The sequence below is a fragment of the Gopherus flavomarginatus genome, chromosome 1 (assembly GCF_025201925.1).
Source record: "Gopherus flavomarginatus isolate rGopFla2 chromosome 1, rGopFla2.mat.asm, whole genome shotgun sequence".
In the NCBI taxonomy this organism is placed as follows: Eukaryota; Metazoa; Chordata; order Testudines; family Testudinidae; genus Gopherus; species Gopherus flavomarginatus.
In genome coordinates, this window is record NC_066617.1 from 247,313,240 (window position 1) to 247,328,147 (window position 14,908).

Consider the following 14,908-nt stretch of genomic DNA (forward strand, 5'->3'; position numbering starts at 1 on the left):
TTACCTTTCTTAAAGAGACGTTGGAAAAATGTATTTATGATTTTTTACAATTTGAGAATGTTAAAACTCTTGGGAGGTCTGTTCCAGTTACTTTCTTGAAACGATTCAGCAGAGAAGAGTTTTATCGCATAGACAAGAAGAGCCAATAGCCCTGGCAACAATAGGCTTATTGAAAATGATGACTTTATCAATTCAGTCACATACCTGGTTATATATTTCTATAGAGATAAAAGTTCAGAGGAAGTTGTTGGGAAAGGACAAATTAGGGCTAGTCAAAAACTTTCTGGCGAAAATTTTTAAATGGAAATTGGGTTTTCTAATAAATATTTTTTGTGGTAAATATCTGCTTTCCTAGGTTTTTTTTTTATTTTTTTTAATTGAAAAACACCAAGACTGAAATGTTTTGCCTGAAAACTAAGAAATGCTATTATTTGGCCAAACATTTTTCAGGTTTCAGCACGTTTCTGGCCAAAATGTTTAAGAGTTAAAACAAAAAAGCTGAGATTTTCCACAGAGGAAAAAAAAATTGACTAACTCTAGAACAAATAGATCTTTCAGTGATGCAGATGTTTATATTAAATGAAGCCTGGTCATTTATTACATTAGTTTAGTATGAAAGGGTCTCCGTAGTGGTTTATTTTACAAATAACCTTTCAGAATATGAGAAGTTTCACAACAAAAAGGAAGATACATCATTGAACAAGACAGATTATTTTAAAAAAAAATTAACAGTGTATACCGTAATATTTCAAAAATGAATTAAGCACAATGCAACCAAGCAAAGCTTTTGTCAGAACGTGATTTCAACCATATTAATTCAAAAGGCCAGGGTATGGAGTAATGCATCACATGATCCATGTAGCTGAAAGGATTAAGCAGTCTTTTAAAACTACACTAATAATTAATAATTATTAATTCAGCTGCCCAATATTTACATTTCCTTCTATATTTACAGAATATTTAATTTATATTTAATCTGAATGAGCAAAGACCTTCCAGAAATTCATTCATATAAACCATACCAATAAGAATGTCTAGAAAAGAACAATACACCTTCACTAGTTAAGTCTATAGGACTAGGTACACAAAAGGGGTCAGACATCTAAATTCCTATTTTAGGCATCAAAGTTCCAGTTTTGGGGCTACTGTAATGCACAACCTCTGATCCCCCAGACCCTGTAGGAAGCTAAACTCACTCCGCATCTATGTTCAAATAAAAGAAATAAAGTAAAACAAAACATTTGGAGTGGGGGAGGACTTTCCTCATAACTTTCAGCCCATAGGTTAGGGTACTCACTTGAGATGTGGGAAGACCCCCACTTCAATTCCCACCTCCGCTTGAGGGGAAAGAAGAGATTTGAATTAGGATCTGTAACTTCTCAGGTGACTGTCCTCACCATGAGGCTGTGAGATATTCTGATATGGGATCCTTTGTAATCTCTCCGGTTGAAGTTGTTGCACTCTGGAGAACTACTTGAAGCATCATTTGGGCTGGAGAATGAGTGAGTGAGAGAGAGAGCTCAAGCATGAAAATTACTCTATAGGTTGGTAGGTAGGGAACTCGCCTGGGATTTGGGAGACCTAGGGTCCAGCACCTGCTCCAGTTGCTCTTTAATTATTTATCCAGAGTGCAACAGCTTCAACAGGAGAGACTGAAGGAGCCTTCATATCAGAATACCACAAAGCCCAGTGATTAGGGAACTCACTTGAGCGGTGGCAGAGTCAAGTTCAAATCCTCTTTCCCTTTCAGGAGGAGGGGGCAGTTGAACTGGAAGTCCCCCATATCCCAGGTGAGTACTCTAACCACTGAGCAAAAATTATGAGGGAGATTGTCGTCTTCCTCTTGACTTCCTGACAGAAAATCATAGGCATCTAACCAAGAGAGGATTAAGCACACACCCCTCTGGTCAGTTGGCATCTTCCATTGGCTAGCTTAGCAGCTGCCTGCCTAGCATACTGTTTTTTGTGAATTGCAGTCTAAAGTGCCTGTCTCTCCCCATTCATTGTATGGGAGCCTAGGTGCCTAACCTGGGCTTTGTAGATCGCAGTGATTTTCTAGTGTCTAACTCCTATCTTGATTACCACAATGGTCTGTTCTTGCCTTGAAATCCATGACTCCAGTATATCGTGCTTTCTAATATATATCCTAATAAACTGTTAGTCATCTGGTAATTATTAAAGTAGATGCACATCAAAAGATAAACTTTTGCAATGGGAAAAATGAAAAATAAAACCCACTTGTATTAAAATACAATCCATTTGTTTTTTTAATGTATTTTTTCTTTTCTCTGATGAACATTGTTAAACCCTAATATATGTGTTGAAAAGAACATGCTCTTGCATAATTCCTCTCTTGATCTTGCTTAAAGTTTATTCATTATTATAAAAACTCCCTTATTTATCCTTCATCCGAATACAGCAAAGAAAGATACCCCAAAGTCCTTCACTTCTGATCTTTCCTAAATGACTACAGTAACTCCTCACTTAAAGTTGTCCTGGTTAACGTTGTTTCGTTGTTAGGTTGCTGATCAATTAAGGAACATGCTCATTTAAAGTTGTGCAATGCTCCATTACTACGTTGTTTGGCTGCCTCCTTTCTCCACAGCTGGCAGCCTCCCTATGCCCCTACCCCAGCGCCTCCCGCCCACCGGCAGACCCCATGGATCAGCACCTTCACCCTCCTCCCCCCGCCTCCTGCCCACAGCAATCAGCTGGCTTGCAGTGTTTAGGAGGCAGAAGGGACGGGTGGGGGGAACAAGGACTCAGGGAGCAGGCTCTCCCACCCTCCCCTGCCTCCTGAACACTGGAAGCCAGATGATTGCCCCTGGCAGGAGGTGAGGGGGGAGGAGAGAGAGGGAGCCTGCGTACCAAATCCTCGTTCCTCCCCCCTGCCTCCTAAACACCACAAGCCCAGGTGATTACCCTGGGCAGGAGGGAGGGGGGAGGAGTGAAGTCTAGGCATGCCTCCCCCCTCCTTCCCCTCCTGCCAGCAGCAATCAGCTGTCTTGCAGTGTTCAGAAGGGAGGGGAGGAGTGAGGACACAGCATGCAAAGTAAAGGGGGAGGTGGTGTGCGGGAGAAGAGGCAGGTCAAGGATGGGGACTTGGGAGAAGGAGTGGAGTGGATGGGCCAAGAGTTGAGCCCTCTACCCCCGGCAAAGTCAGTGCCTGTGCTTGCAAGAACAGCAAGATGAGCAACCAGACAATCCATCCTTTTCCACTCTCTGACTCCACCACCTCAACCAAGCTTCATACTGAGTAGTGATGATTGTATATTAAATGGCTTCTTTAAAATTGTTTAAAATGTATACCTGTGTTAAATTGCTTGTTTAAAATGTATATAATGCCTTTTGTCTGGCAAAAAAAAAAAAAATTCCCTGGAACCTAACCTCTCCCTATTTTCATTAATTCTTATGTTGAAATTGGATTCGCTTAACATCGTTTCACTTACAGTCGCATTTTTCAGGAACACCATTACAACGTCAAGTGAGGACTTACTGTACGTTAATTTAGAATGCAATATTCCTATATTCTCTATCAATGTTTGCACCACTGAATTCCCTATTCAATTTTAGCAGAAGAATTCTAATGAAAAGGCGATAATTCTTCCTGCAATGATCTGTGGGGGATTTAGAGGTAATTTGTTGCCAGACAGATTATGGCATTGGATCCATGCAACATATTTAAGCATAGAGATCCTGGGAAGCTTTAAATACCCCCTCCTAACTGACTAGTGCATGTCTGGAATTTGCTCTATGTAAGCTTCTAATTGAAATAAAGTTGCTCCCCATTTTGCCTTAAATAACTTCTCAGACTGACATTACCTGGAGGTATTCTTCCTCATGTCCTCACAATCCATAAAGGAAGTATCAAATAGAATCCTAGATATTCTAAAGGCTGATATGCTCTCTCACTGATTTGCGATGATAGGATCACTGCTTCACTTGAGAGTAAGAGCAGTACCTTACTGAAGTCTGCCACCCCTTCTTGGTCCTGATCTTGCCCTTTAGGAGAGGAGGTGTGGGGGAAATGAGAATACCACTCATCCCATCAGAATCCTTGCTACCTCCATAGATCAGCACTAGTCAGCACAAATACTGAGGGCAAAATGCTACCCCGAAACAAGCTTCATATAAGATACTCAGATTTTGTACTCTGAAAATAGGTCTTGTATGAGTTCTGAGAAGTCTATGGGAGAATTCTTCATTATTCCTTCAGCCACATTAAAAAAATGACTAGTTCAAACATGATTCAGCTCATAGTTACTTGTCTGTGGCCTGAGCAGTCTGTGGTCTGTCAGCAGTTAAAGAGGATCTAATCCTTCAGTATTTTGTGAATTTCCAGATGCTTTTACTGCAGTGAAGGAATGTCAGTCTGAACACAACAAGTCTCAGCATCAGTCATTGTCCTGGAACCATATGCACCAGAATTCAGTTGACCATCATGCCCTTGCAATAAAACGTATCTTAATCAGGGCCGGCGCTACCATTTAGGCAGCCTAGGCAATCGCCTAGGGTGCCAGGATTATTCGGGGGGCGCCATTTTGCCGGGGGGGCGGCAGGCGGCTCCGGTGGACCTGCCGCAGACATGCCTGTGGAGGGTCCGTTGCTCCGCGGCTCTGGTGGAGCTGCCGCAGTGATGGCTGCGGACGGTCGGCTGCTCCCGCTGCTCCGGTGGACCGCCCACAGGCATGCCTGCGGCAGCTGCACCAGAGCCACGGACCAATGGACCCTCCGCAGGAATGCCTGCGGCAACTCCACCAGAGCCGCGGGATCAGCGCGGTGGGGCGGCGAAATGGCCGTGTGCCTAGGGCGCGAAAAACCCTGTCGCCGGTCCTGACCTTAATCCAGAGTCGCAGGCATCTGCTCTTAAAATGGTTGGCTTACTTACGTCAAAGAAGATAAATACTTATGACTCAGACAGAAGTTGTTTCACTCTATTGAATGACTGCTCTTATGTTCTGCACCAACGCTAGGTGCTTTCACTTTTCACTTCACTCAAAGGGTATCATTTTCTGACAGGCTGATCACACATCTGCCTAGATAGAGAATCATACTTAGGCTTTCTTTCCATTTCAGAATGGATTCAGGAGGTTGCAAATACTTAGAGGTTTCTTACTTTCTCAGCATCTGGGACTTTACATTATTCATTATATGAGATCCCAAAAATATCTAGTTGTTTCCAGCCCAACAAGCTCTTTCACTTTGTACAGCATCAGACTTGTAGACTTCATGTTTTCCAAAGACACTACACAGGTTTTTTAAATCATGTTCCTCTTCAGTACAGCCATGTACACAGAGTATTAGTTTATCTGTATAAATGTCTAGCCTTTCTAGGTGCATCAACAGCTCCGTCATTTTCCTGTGAAAGATTTCAGATGCACTAGTAATGTCAGAAAGAGGTCTGTGGTGAGAATATTGTATAAATGGAATGAAAATTGTGGTTAACTTGGCACTGTTTAGCTGCAGTGGAATTTGCCCCAAAACACCTGTGGCATCTAAAAGAGTAAATATTTGGGCACCTACTTGGGAAGATGTCATCCATTGTGGGATAGGACACATTTCTCTCTCCAGCCTGATCTTTCATTGAAATTCAGGTCATCAAATAGGCAGAATTTTCCAATTTGATTAAACATTGGAATCAAAAGTATACACCACTAATTGGGCTCTGCAATTTCAATAGCCCTCCATATAATGATTTGGCCTATATGCTCTTTCACTTAACGGAGTACTGGAATTGAAATTCCACTTGTTCTTTGTCTAAGGCACCACCCATGACTTCCTAGAATTATCTGGGTGAAGGATATAAGAAAGATCAGTCTCATTTTCTTGTGACCTTGCAACTCTTTCCACTTCTCTAGTGCAACAGATGGCAATGAATTAGCCTTTGTGGCATTCAGCCATCCATGCTGAGCAATCAGTGGCATGTGTATTTAAGAACATAAGAACATAAGGATGGCCATACTGGGTCAGACCAAAGGACCACTCAGCCCGGTATCCTGTCTCCCAACAGTGGCCAATGCCAGGTGCCCCAGAGGGAGTGAACCTAACAGGTCATGATCAAGTGATCTCTCTCCTGCCATTCATCTTCACCCTCTGACAAACAGAGGCTAGGGACACCATTCCTTATCCATCCTGGCTAATAGCCATTTATGGACTTAACCGCCATGAATTTATCTAGTTCTCTTTTAAATTCTGTTATAGTCCCAGCCTTCACAACCTCCTCCTCCCCCTAGTTCTTATATTGTGAGAACAAGTAAACAACTTTTCCTTATTCACTTTCTCCACACCACTTATGATTTAGAATCTTTCTTTTTCATTTGGGATGCTTTACTACTTTGTGATAAAACCTTGCCCCAGAAGGAATGAGATTTAAATGTTTTTGAAGTCATATTATGACATCTTGATTGCCAGAATTTGTATAAGTTTAGAATTATGTACAGTTGATAAAGTTTTCTTCGAAGTCCAGTCATGTTCTAATGGCAAGATCAAATATTTATTTAAGAGCCCAAATACAAGTTTGTCCCTGATGCCTTCATGATTACTTTTTCCAAACACACAATTGTCTGCTAATCTAATTTATACAAATCCCTTGTAAATGCTTTATTTTGTGCATGTGATTGCAAAAAATATTTTAGAGTGTGTACAGTCATCTTTACTTCTAATAGTAAAGTAAACATTATCAAGTACTGAATACACCTTTGCCATATTTGAATATGAACCAACTGAAAGGAGGAGAGTTTTCCAAGGGACTATATAAGGGTTTTTTTTTGTTTTTTTTTACTGCACCTCTCTTTTATTATTGTAAAAATTAGAATGAGAATATGATCTTATCTTCCTAAATTGCCTCCACCGTATTTTTAATAAATGTATTTAGAATGTTTTATATTCTTTGCATTTACACTGCAATGCTTTCCATGGAAACCAGATCATTTGTGCAGAAGCAGAGGTCTAGCTTTGAAAATAACTATGTGAAACAGTAGTTGACTCACTTCACCTGCCTTGATTTTGCACTGCAGAAAACAGAAAAATCAGCAAAACAATAGGTAAAAAGTTCAATGGTTATTACAAATGTCTCCAAACAGAGATTAATCTTTCCCTTTTCCTGTCTGGATTCCCTAGGGAAGACTAATACCGATTAAAAGCTCAAGCTTCCTGTGGAAAATGTGGTGTATTCTCCACTTAAAGTCAAATACTGCCACTGATCTGAAGTCAATAGGAGTTGTGTGAAAAGCAGGAGGATGGAATATGGCCTTTAATGTGTTGGGCACAATGTTTTGTAACATGTGAATGCCCAACTTTGCAGTAGTTTCAGCCTTCTGCAATAATTATCAGGGGAAAATGTAACATATATTTAATATAAATTCAGTACATTTTACTTTTGATAATGAAGGGCTAGAAGCATTGTGACACTGGAAAGTATCAAGAATGGAAATCATGCAGGGGTGATTAAATTCAGATTAGATACTCATTTTTCTCAGCACAGGTTTACACACTTCCTCATGCATGTTCAGATCTATTAGAGCACAATTTGCTCATCACTTACATGGGCACAACTCTGTTAACTTCATCAGGACAGATACACCGGCAGCAATCATTTCTGGAACACCCCAGGAGAAATCTAGACTGTTTACCATGTAAAGTTTGACTGATTGTGGCACTGACATGCTCCTTGCCTTTTGGAACGTTCCGTCTGCTGACATGGTCATGATATAACTGCTGGGAGAACTGGGCTCCAAGATTGCATCAAATTTCCTACCTGCTCCCACCTTGATTTCCCAAAACTATTACTGTTTGTCTCAGCCTCTCAAGTCAATGCTCACTTCATTTTTCTATTCCTCTTTGCTGCATACATGGGCCTGTTGTATGAAGTGATTAGAGATGAAAGCAAGATAATAAATGTGACAAGAGTTATGCTAAAGGACACAGTCAACTTGAAAATCTTATTACAAGCTGAATATTTTGCTTGAAAAACTATTAGAAGTAACACCAAATAAAATGGTAACTGAAAGAGTTGGGGAGAATCCCTTTTTTGGAATTTTTTAGCTTTGTAATTTTGACAGAATTGTGTGTGTAGTCAGGTTCTTTTCTTTCTTTTTTTACTGATGGTCAGTTCTACTTTATGCTCTTGCATAAGACAGGATAACACCACACATATATACTGCAACAGGAAAGCTCACAAATCATACTTCTTCAGTGGTCCTCTGGGGAGGACTTAACTGCATGTTCTTCTCCAGCCCATGAAAAAGGGTGTTTCTTAGTAACAGCAGCAGCAAAGCTGAAACTGTCCACAAACCTGTCCGTTGCCTCCCCAGAGAGGAAAGGGAAGAAGAGTCAGCCTAGGTACGTTTGGTGATGTCATGCTCAGGTCTGTCCTAAAGACCTTCCTAAATATGAGTAGGAGAGCTAATGCCTGTGACAGAGGTAACTGTGTAGAAGACAGGGTGGGGTTAGGGGAAACTCTGTCATTGAGTGGCAGGAGAGCCAAGTTAAATGTCAGCAGAAGGAATGTTCCAAAAGACAAGCAGCATATCAGTGTCACAATCAGTCAAAATTTACATGGTACATATTCTAGATTTGTTCTGGGATGTTCCAGAAATCCTTGCTGCTGGTGTGTGTGTGTTTTACTGAGGGAGGATACCCCTGTTATGCAAGGAGAAACTTACTTTTCAGAGGGGTAATGAACAAGCCTTACTCTTGCCACTTACTGATTGTGGCAGTAACATGCTGTTTGTCTTTCAAAACACTCTTTCTTCTGGCATTCAACTTGGCTCTGATGTCACTCAGTGACAGAAAGCCCTTACCTCTGAGCCCAGACAGCGGCTATGTCTGTCACCGCTGTCACAGGCATTAGTTAGAGAGGCTGATGAAATCAAGAAATAGATCACTCTGATATGGCCATGCCACTCGCAATCAAGCAGGTTGTTGGCATTGTCTTTTTTTCTTGTTAAGGGGAGGAGATGGGTGGTTTATAAATGCTTCTTTCCTTGCCTGCAGCAGCAGCTGCAAAATGAACATTTCTTTATCCAAATTACTAAACATCTTGCAGAGAGGAGCATCCATTTCCAAATCTCTCCAGGGTCTGTTCTTAGAAAAGTTGCATGTCTTAGGTATGCAAGACATGGCAGCTTCTAGTTAGCATGCTTAAAATTATGGTATCTTTGACACCAAGATCATAAGCTCTTTGAGAAAAATCAGTCAGATGACAGATAGATTAGATCCCCTTTCAATAGTTTCAAATAAAATTTTCAGGAGATGTTGCAATTCTTCCAACAGATGCATGACCAGAAAGTTTTGAATACAAGTATGTCACTAAAAGAAACTACCAGAATAGGCTAGTTCTGAGTGATGAAAAAATGGTGTCACTGTGTTTTAGTGAATTACTAGAAACCTATGCAGAAAACTGAATTAGACCACAAATAAAATTATATTGGTGGCATCCATATCTACAAATAAAGAGGATGATTAGTCCCTATTCACCTAATCACTATTTTTAAAATGTTTAACTGTGAGGAATTTTATAAGGCAGCTACAATTAAAGACACAGACATGAAAAATGTAAGGCGCTTTTCTTCCTGGCCTCTGCGTTTCTCTGGCGGATCCTGCCTGTACTTAAACAATAACTACAGCAATTATGCCAGTTGCTCCTTCTAGGTTTCACTGACAATTGACAGCTAATTAAACAGCACATTAGCAACACTGAAAAGCATGGGGAAACAAAACAAAAACAAAAAATCTCAGCGTAATGGTAAAAGGTTTCAGAGTGGTAGCCGTGTTAGTCTGTATCAGCAAAAAGAATGAGAAGTACTTGTGGCACCATAGAGACTAACAAATTTATTTGGGCATAAGCTTTCATGGGCTAAAACCCACTTCATTGGATGCACGCAGTGGAAAATAGAGTAGGAAAATATATATACGCAGAAAACATGAAAAAATAGGTGTTGCCAAACCAACTCTAACAAAGTCCCACCTTAATTGATTAGTCTAGTTAGAGTTGGTATGGCAACACCCATTTTTTAAATGTTCTCTTTGTATATATATCTTCCTACTGTATTTTCCATTGTGTGCATCCGATGAAGTGGGTTTTAGCCCACAAAAGCTTATGCCAAAATAAATGTGTTAGTCTCTATGGTGCCACAAGTACTCCGCGTTTGTTTTTTTTTTTAGTGTAATGGGGAGAGGATCAAGTACAGACCTGAGATAAGTAGGAGCACCTCTCACTGAAGTTGTTAGTATTATTATAAAATTATTATAAAAATGCCAAAAATATGCTAGTACATTTTCCCATTCTTCCTCTTTTTCCACTTTCTGTTTAGCCACCTTGCCTAGTTTTTGTTTACCCAGGCTCATATTTGAAGCATATACATGAAAGACCTGGCCATTTGGTCCTTTCCTGTCATTCACCAGTAGAAGTACTGATCACTTCTCACTGCATTTGTCACCCTCATAGGGCTTGGCTACACTGGAGAGTTGCAGCGCTGGTGGTGGCTTTACAGCGCTGCAACTCACTCACAGTCCACACTTGCAAGGCACATCCAGTGCTGTATCTCCCTGGCTACAGTGCTGGTTGTATTCCACCTCTGCCTGGGGAATAATGACTGCAGCACTGGTGATGCAGCGCTGTTCCTCCAGTGTGGCCACCAAAAGCGCTGTTATTGACCTCCAGAGGTATTCAGAGGTATCCCAGAATGCCTGTTCAGCCACTCTGCTCATCAGTTCGAACTCTACTGCCCTGGCCTCAGGTGACCTGCCCTTTAAATGCTCTGGGAATTTTAAAAATCCGCTTCCTGTTTGCTCAGCCAGGTGTGGAGTGCAATCAGTGAATCTTTCCACAGGACCATGTCTCCACGCGCCAAACGAGCCCCAGCATGGAGCAATGGCGAGTTGTTGGACCTCATCAGTTTGGGGGGAGGAAGCTGTGCAGTCCCAGCTGCGCTCCAGCTGTAGGAATTACGATACCTATGGACAGATATCAAGGGCCATGTTGGAAAGGGGCCATGACCGGGACGTGCTGCAGTGCAGGGTTAAAGTGAAGGAGCTGCGGAGTGCCTATTGCATAGCCCGTGACGGAAACTGCCACTCCGGCGCTGCTCCCACGACCTGCTATTTTTATAAAGAGCTGGACGCGATACTTGGGGGTAACCCCACCACCAATCCGAGGACCACAATGGACACTTCAGAGCTGGCGGGGGGGAGGAGAAGGAGGAGGGAGGGAAAGGAAACCGAGAGTGAGGGTACTGGGGTGGGGAGAGACACCTTGGAGTCCCAGGACGCATGTAGCCAGGGGCTCTTCTCAAGCCAGGAGGAAGGCAGCCAGTCGCAGCAGCTGGTACTTGGTGAAGGACAAGCAGAGGAGCGGGTTCCCGGTGAACGGCTTTTATTTTCAGGATGGAAATGTTTCAGGAGAGGAGAGAGGGTTAGGGCTGCATGCATGCATGCCTAGATGTGGAATAGCCCATTGATGTGGTCTATCACGTCGCGGTAATCGGCCTCAGTAATCTCTTCAAAAGTTTCAGCCAGAGCATGGGCAATGCGCTTGCACAAGTTTATTGGGAGAGCCACTGTGGTCCTTGTCCCAGTCAGGCTAACACGTCCGCGCCACTGTGCCACGAGGGGTGGGGGGACCTTGCTGCACACAGACAAGCTGCATAGGGGCCAGGGAGGAATCTGCATTGCTGTAGAAGACCCTCCTTCTCTTCCCAGGTGACCCGCAGCAGCGAGATATCTTCCAGGATCAACTCCTGTGGAAAATGTTGGGAGAGTGTTCAGTTTAGGTGCCTCGTGCAGCTGTTTGCTTTCCCAATGCACAGAAACCCCAGTACAGCCCTGAAGCAATCAGTCCCCCTTACTCACCATTTCGGGGCTCCTGTGGGTTATGTGAGCTCTCTTTGGTATGGGAAAATTATGCTAAAGTGAAGACTGTAAACTCCTTCACTGTGTGGGAATAACTGTCTGAGATATAAACAATGCTGCCTCTGTTAAGTGTTGCCTTTTTTGCCTTTTCACAAGCAACCTTGAGTTCTCGGCTGCCCGTGTTATCAACAGCTCAAAGACTCCGAAACCTCTGGAAGAAGTCGCAAAAAAGCAAAGATGACCTGCTGCAAGCAGTTATGGACCACTCTGCCAGAGAGAATCAAAAAGTGCAGGACTGGAGGGAAAGGGAAAGCAGGATCCGCCAGAGAAAAGGAGCGGCCAGGAAGAAAAGCACAAAGCAGCTAATAAGCATCCTGGCGCGCCTAGCGGACTCTATCCAGGTGCTCATAGCCATGCAGGCAGAGCACTACCGTGCCGTCCCGCCCCCATTCCAAAGCTCTTTCCCTGTGCCACAATGTCAGCTCAAAACCCCCTTCCCCAACATCTAGGTTCTTACCACCATCAGCTGCCTCCAACATCAGTACATTCATGCACCAGCCCTGAGAACTACGACCATTACCTTCTGCACTCAACCCCCATCACCATGCAGTATAGGCATCCTGAAGTGCAGCAGTCATTGCACAGCACTCCAGACATGACATATTCAAACCTGTGACTGTACAGTTCCCCACCACACCCCCCTGCCCTTTTAGGTTCCCAAAATGTTGTGTCTGTCAATAAAGTTATTTTCTTTTCAGTAAATGAATTCTTGGCTTTGAAAACAGTCTTTATTATTGCAGAAAGTCAAAGATACCTTAGCCCAGGAAAGAAACAGGCACTGCAAATCAGCTCTAGGAAAAACAGAGTCTTACTAACATTGTAACCACTGCACTTCACTCCCGTGCAAGGCACCTAACATTGCTGTTGGTTTTCAGCCTCAAATTCCTCCCTCAAGGCATCCCTAATCCTTGAAACCCTGTGCTGGGCCTCTCTAGTAGCCCTGCTCTCTGGCTGTGCAAGTTCAGCCTCCAGGCGTTGAGCTTCGGAGGTCCATGCCTGACTGAATGTTTCATCCTTCCCTTCACAAATATTATGGAGGGTACAGCATGTGGATATAACTGCAAGGATGCTGCTTTCCCCCAAGCCTAGCTTCCCATACAGAGATCACCAGTGCCCTTTTAAATGGCCAAAAGCACACTCCAAAGTCATTCGGCACCGGCTCAGCCTGTAATTGAACTGGCTCTTGCTCCTGTCAAGCTTCCCTGTATATGGTTTCATGAGCCAAGGCATTAACGGGTAAGCAGGGTCTCCAAGGGTCACAATGGGCATTTCAACGTCCCCTACTGTGATCTTCTGGTCTGAGAAAAAAGTCCCTGGCTGCAGCTTCCTGAACAGGCCAGTGTTCCGAAAGATGCGTGCATCATGCACCTTTCTAGGCCAGCCTGTGTTAATGTCAATGAAACGCCCACGGTGATCCACAAGCACCTGGAGAACCATAGAGAAATAACCCTTCTGATCAACCTACGTGGATCCTAGGTGGGGTGGTGCCAGAATAGGAATATGCGTCCCATCTATCACCCGTCCACAGTTAGGGAAACCCATTTGTGCAAAGCCATCCACAATGTCCTGCAAGTTCCCCAGAGTCATGGTTCTTCTTAGCAGGATGCGATTAATGGCCCTGCAAACTTGCATCAAAACGATTCCAACGGTCGACTTTCCCACTCCAAACTGGTAGCTGTCTCGAGTTGCCAGCTTCCAGATTGCAATAGCCACCCGCTTCTCCGCCAGCATGGCAGCTCTCAATCTCGTGTCCTTGAGCCGCAGGATGGGGGCCAGCTCAGCACACAGTCCCATGAAAGTGGCTTTTCTCATCCGAAAGTTCTGCAGCCACTGCTCGTCATCCCAGACTTCCATGACTATGTGATCCTGGCACTCAGTGCTTGTTTCCTGAGCCCAAAAGCAGCGTTTCATGGCTCTGAGCATTTCCGTGAATGCCAGAAGCAATTTCGTGTCGTACGCGTCAGGCGACTAGCTATCATCGTCGGACTTCTCATCACTTTGGATCTTAACGAATAGCTCAACTGCCAAACGTGATGTGCTGGCGAGACTCGTCAGCATACTCCTCAGCAGTTCAGGCTCCATTTCCCACAGAAATCGCGCTGCACAGAAACCGTTGAGAGAGTCGAGATGGCGCCAAACGTGGACGGAAAAACAGGGATTGCTGGGATGTGAAGAGATGCATCACAGGGGGTTGGGACAGGAAGCAAAATGACCTGCCCCCTCCGCCACCTTCCCACAACCCACGGAGCCAAAATGGGACGAGGTGCTCTCTGGGATAGCTGCCCATAATGCACCACTCCCAACACCGCTGCAAATGCTGCAAATACTGCAAATACTGCAGCGCTGGTAGCTGTCAGTGTGGCCACACTCCAGCGCTTTCCCTACACAGCTGTATGAAGACAGCTGTAACTCCTAGCGCTGCAGACCTGCAAGTGTAGCCAGGCCCATAGTTTCAGTTTTCTTACCAGATACAACTCACCACAACCCTCCAAAGAGCTCTCAGTCCTGTTAACAGCTCACTGAAGGTGATTCTGCTGAGGATAGAGGGCTTTGAGCAATCACTGAGACACAGATCCTCAAAGGTATTTAGGGACCTAACTCCCACTGAAATCGATCCCTTTGAGAATCTGGGCCTGAGGCTTTGAGATTGTGCTCCGCACTGATGTTCTGTCTCTCCTATCTATCCAACTGTTTAATTAGGTTCTTCTTCTAATGGAGTCCATTATGATAGTAAATCCCTCCTCCCATCCTCAAAATAAGTGGAGATTATGAAGTTCCCACCCTTCTTTCCTCAAGAAAGTTGGGAATGTTTAGTTGTTTTTAATTATTTCCTCTCGTTCCCCTCCCTCCACTCCTATTGTTTCTTTTCTACACTCACGCTCCCTTTTCCCTTCTTGTTTTTATCCTGTTTTCCTCCTCCTTTTTCTGCAGTCTTCAGGGCACAATTTGGCTGCAATGAAAATTTAGGAAGAAAGGGAGAAGGTTCTTTTAGCCTCTA

General features: G+C 43.6%; 1 protein-coding gene across 1 annotated transcript in view; it reads right to left on the reverse strand.

Moving 5' to 3' along the window:
• The window catches only part of GABRG3 (gamma-aminobutyric acid type A receptor subunit gamma3), a 575,769-nt gene that overhangs the window by 100,663 nt on the left and 460,198 nt on the right, over positions 1-14,908 (reverse strand). The window lies entirely within an intron of this gene.